This window comes from Tachyglossus aculeatus, chromosome 4 (genome assembly GCF_015852505.1).
Source record: "Tachyglossus aculeatus isolate mTacAcu1 chromosome 4, mTacAcu1.pri, whole genome shotgun sequence".
NCBI classification, from domain to species: Eukaryota; Metazoa; Chordata; class Mammalia; order Monotremata; family Tachyglossidae; genus Tachyglossus; species Tachyglossus aculeatus.
In genome coordinates, this window is record NC_052069.1 from 20,594,857 (window position 1) to 20,599,961 (window position 5,105).

At 45.2% G+C, this 5,105-nt stretch overlaps 1 non-coding gene across 1 annotated transcript; it reads left to right on the forward strand.

Annotated features, from left to right (window-relative positions):
- Nucleotides 1-1,318: 1,318 nt before the first annotated feature.
- LOC119927741 lies at nucleotides 1,319-1,456 on the forward strand. Its single transcript, XR_005450716.1, has one exon. It is a non-coding gene; the product is annotated as a small nucleolar RNA SNORA7 (small nucleolar RNA).
- Nucleotides 1,457-5,105: the final 3,649 nt, after the last annotated feature.

Genomic DNA, 5,105 nt, shown 5'->3' on the forward strand with positions numbered 1-5,105 from the left:
TAGAATTATACATATATACATAGTCACAAGTGCAGTGGGGAGGGGAGAGGTAGATAAAGCAAAGCGAGTAGGTTGGGGCGACACAGAGGGGAGGGTAAACTGAGGAAAAGGGGGGATTAGCCTGGGAAGTCCTCTTGGAGGAGGTGAGCTACCAGTAGGGCTTTGAAGGGGGGAAGTGTGATTGTTTGGCAGGTTTGAGGAGGGAGGGTATTCCAGGCCAGAGGTAGGACGTGGGCCAGGGGTCGACGTTGGGCCAAGTGAGAACAAGGCACAGTGAAAAGGTTAGCACCAGAGGAGTGGAGTGTGTGGGCTGGGCTGTAGAAGGAGAGAAGGGAGGTGAGATAAGAGGGGGCAAGGTGATGGAGAGCTTTGAAGTCAATAGTGAGGGGTTTTTGCTTGTTACGGAGGTTGATAGGCAACCACTGGAGATTTTTGAGGAGGGAGGTGACATGCCCAGAGCGTTTCTGTAGAAAGATAATATGGGCAGCAGAAGGAAGCATGGACTGAAATGGGGAGAGACAGGAGGTTGGGAGGTCAGAAAGGAGACTGATGCAGTAATTCAGTCAGGATAGGTGAGTGATTGTACTAACGTGGTAGTGGCTTGGATGGAGAGGAAAGGGACTATCTTGGCAATGTTGTGGGGGTGAGAATGGCAGGCTTTAGTGACGGATTGGATATATGTGGTGACTGAAAGAGCGGAGTGGAGGATCACCCCAAGGTTGCGGGCCTGTGAGACGGGAAGGATGGTTGTGCCGTCCACAGGGACGGGAAAGTCAGGGAGAGGACAGGGTTTGGGAAGGAAGATGAGGAGCTCAGTCTTGGACATCTTTTGTTTTTGGTGGCAGCAGGACATCCAATAGAGATGTCCTGAAGCCAGGAGGAGATGTGAGCCTGGAGGGAGGGAGAGAGAACGAGGGACTAGCCAAAGATCACACAGAGAACAAGTGGCGGAGGCAGGATTAGAACTCAGGTCCTCCGACTCTCGGGCCAGTACAGTTGCCACTAGGCCATGGTCCTTCTCAATATCAATTAATGAACTGCGGGGAGGGGAGAGAGTCCTGCCACAGGAGGGACAGGCATTCGGGAGAGCTGGGCTCCATCTGATCATGGGTCTTGGGGAGAGGACCACATTGTGGTACCTTTGGGGCCCTTTCCAGGCCTAAATAATAATGATGGTATTTGTTAAGTGCTTAGTATATGCAAAGCACTGTTCTAAGCACTGGATCAACCCTGTTAGCCTCTATCAGCTTTTCTCTCCCCACACAGCAGGTCCAAAACGAAATTTGCACGTAAGTTTCTGACTATGTATCAGAGCTAACACATCTCAGGGTCACATCTGGAGAGTTTCCTGTACTCTACCAGTCTCCATTATGGGAGGGAAAGTCAAGCAGAGGGATATCCATTCCATTCCTAGCTTGGGCAGTGGCTAGCGAGTGGAAGGCAATCTGCTACAAGTCCAAACTCACCCATGCTGGGCAACAGCGGCCTAGGAGACAGTCAAGGGCGGAGGCTCAGGTTTAGTGCACAGACAGAGGCATTGATAAACTGCTTCTGTATTTTTACCAAGAAAACTCTGTGGATCCGCTAGCAGAACGATTGCAGATGGAGGTGGGGCGTTCTGGGAGAGACGTGTCCGTGGCGTCGCTATGGGTCGGACACGACTCGACAGCAGAGACAACAACAACATCAAAGCTAAAGTCTTTGAGACATTTTTTGTTTTGTTTTTTCAGCTGGAGCTAGCCTTAGCTTACAAGATGCTGGGGTGTGTGTGTGTGTGTGTGTGTGTGTGTGTGTTTGTTCCGCATGTGTATATACTGATGTGAATAAACATGACTGAAAAAACTCACCTCCTCTTCCCCCTTCCTTTATACAGCAACTGGGTAAACAAACTTATTCTTTGTCCCAAGTTCCAGCCACCCTCAGCAGTCCCCAGAACTGCATCTGGCTCTGTCTCTTTGTTTCGTGGGCTTCCGGAAACTTCCCAGAGAGCTATCCATCCTCACCTGCCACACGCCAGGTGGTTCTGCCTGCCGCTGCTGCCTGCCAGGTGAGAGGGGAATGACCCATCCATCACACTAAAGAACGGTTCCCACACTTCCTGGGGGCAAGCTGGATTCACTCCATTATACCGAGAGAGGCCTTGGCAAGGTTTCGTCTACATTAACCCCAATCAATCAATCATCTGTTGGTATTTGAGTGCCAACCGAGTGCCACACAGTTCACTAATCACTTGGGAGAGTTCAGCAGAAGCAAGGCACAAGAACCATATTCCTAGCCTCAAAGAACTTACAATTGAATGGAGAATTCAGGCACACAAAAATGATTTATAATTGACGGGAGCAGGAAGGAGGAGGATAAAATCATCAATCGTATTTATTGAGCGCTTACTATGTTCAGAGCACTGTACTAAGCGCTTGGGAAGTACAAATTGGCAACATATAGAGACAGTCCCTACCCAACAGTGGGCTCACAGTCTAAAAGAGTGGGCTCACAGTCTGAAAGATAAAATGGCCAGAAATAATTCAATATGCAGTATGTACATATACGAGTCCATAAATGACCTGTCCTCAAGGAGCTCACACTATAAATGTGGAAACAAACAAACAAAAAATGATTTACCGACTGTGCAGTTAGGAAGAGAGACTAGGAAGTAGTTTAAATATCCAAGGATAAAATAGCAGAATAGGTAATTGTCTATGTAAATGAGAATTTGCAGAAGTTCTAAGTTCTAAGAATTGGGATAAAATAAAAGGCGTAAGTGCTAAAGAGTGACTCTAGTGTTTATGCTACTAATGTTATTAGTTGTTTGGGAAGGCCTCCTGAAGGTGGTGGGATTGGAGAAAGGCTTGTTGAAATTGTGATCAAACTTGAACTGGCCCTTCCCAGATTAATTCAAAGCCCCATAGTTTTTTTTTTTTTTTAATTGTGGAGAATCAGCGTAGCCTAGTGGAAAGAATACAGCCCTGGGTGTGAAAGGACCAGAATTCTAATCCTGGCTCTGCCACTTGCTTGCTGCATGGCCTTGGGCAAGTCATTTTATGTCTCTATGCCTCAGTTCTCTCATCTGCAAAAATAGGAATTCAATACCCCTTCTCCCTCTTTCTTAGACTGTGAGCCCCAAGTGGGACCGAATTATCTTGTTTCTACCCCTGAACTTAATGCAGTCCTTGATACATAGTAAGTGCTTAGCAAAAACCTTTATTATTAATTATCATTATTATTGTTATTCATTCAATCATATTTATTGAGTGCTTTTTGTGTGCACAGCACTTTACGATTATTATTATTTACAGCGCACTATACCCACTGAACACAAGAAAATTATTATTAGTACTATCAATCAATCAATTGTATTAATTGAGCGCTATGTGCCGAGTACCGTACTAAGCACTTGGGAAGTACAAATTGGCAACATATAGAGACAGTCCCTACCCAACATCATCATCATCATCATCAATCGGATTTATTGAGCACTTACTATGTGCAGAGCACTGTACTAAGCGCTTGGGAAGTACAAATTGGCAACATATAGAGACAGTCCCTACCCAACAGTGGGCTCACAGTCTAAAAGGGGGAGACAGAGAACAAAAGCAAACATACTAACAAAGTAAAATAAATAGGATAGATATGAACAAGTAAAATAAATAAATAAATAATTAGAGTAATAAATATGTACAAACATATATACAGGTGCTGTGGGGAAGGGAAGGAGGTAAGATGGGGGGGATGGAGAGGGGGACGAGGGGGACGAGTACTACTGCCTATATCCTGGGTGATGGGGAAGGGGAAGAGCAGGAAAATGGATTTGCCACCTCTCTCTTCAGATGGACACCCATTTTCATTCATTTCATTCAATCGTATTTATTGAGCGCTTACTGTGTGCAGAGCGCTTGGGAAGTACAAGCTGGCAACATATAGAGACAGTCCCTACCCAACAACGGGCTCACAGTCTAGAAGGAGGAGACAGACAACTAAACAAAACATGTGAACAGTTGTCAAGTTGTCAGAATAAATAGAATTACAGCTAAATGCACATCATTAACAAAATAACAAAATAAATAAACAAAATAATAGACAAACAAAATAAATAGAATAGTAAAATGTACAAGTAAAATAAATAGAGTAATGGATCTGTACATACATATATACAGGTGCTGTGGGGAGGGGAAGGAGGTAGGGAGGTGGGGATGGGGACGAGGAGAGGAAAAAGGGGGCTCAGTCTGGGAAGGCCTCTTGGAGGAGGTGAGCGCTCAGTAGGGCTTTGAAGGGAGGAAGAGAGCTAGCTTGGAGGATGTGTGGAGGCAAGTGTTGTGGAGTTGGGAGTGGGATGAATATCAAATGTCCAGAGGTCTCAGATCCACATGCATAGATGATGCAGAAGGACAGGTGAGCCAGTGAAAAGAGGGTTTAAAAATAATAATTATGGTATTTGTTAAGTACTTACTACATGTCAAGCAATGTTCTAAGCAGTGGGGTACATACAGGGTAATCAGGTTGTCCCACATGGGGGCTCACACTTTAAATCCCCATTTTTTAATCCCCATACAAGTTTTTAAATCCCCATAGATACAAGTTTATGAGATTGGACACAGTCCTTGTCCCACATGGGGCTCACTGTCTAAGTAGGAGGGAGTAGGCATTTGTCAGTCAATCATATTTATTAAGCGCTTACTGTGTGCAGAGAACCTTGGGCAAGTACAATTTCACAATATAACAGACACAGTCCCGGCGCACAACAAGCTTAGAGTCTAGACACTACTTCCAAATTGATGGAAGGAGCGTGGCTCAGTGGAAAAAGCCCGGTCTTTGGAGTCAGAGGTCATGGGTTCAAATTCTGGCTCCTCCACTTGTCAGCTGTGTGACTATGGGCAAGTCACTTCACTTCTCTGTGCCTCAGTTCCCTCATCTGTAAAATGGGGATTAAGACTGTGAGCCCCACGTGGGACAACCTGATCACTTTGTAAACTCCCCAGTGCTTAGAACAGTGCTTTGCACATAGTAAGTGCTTAATAAATGACATTATTATTATTATTTTGGCTGTGGTCTACCCTTCCTATCAACCTTGCTAGCTTTTAGAGTTGATTGTGAATCAGTCTATAGGCGGT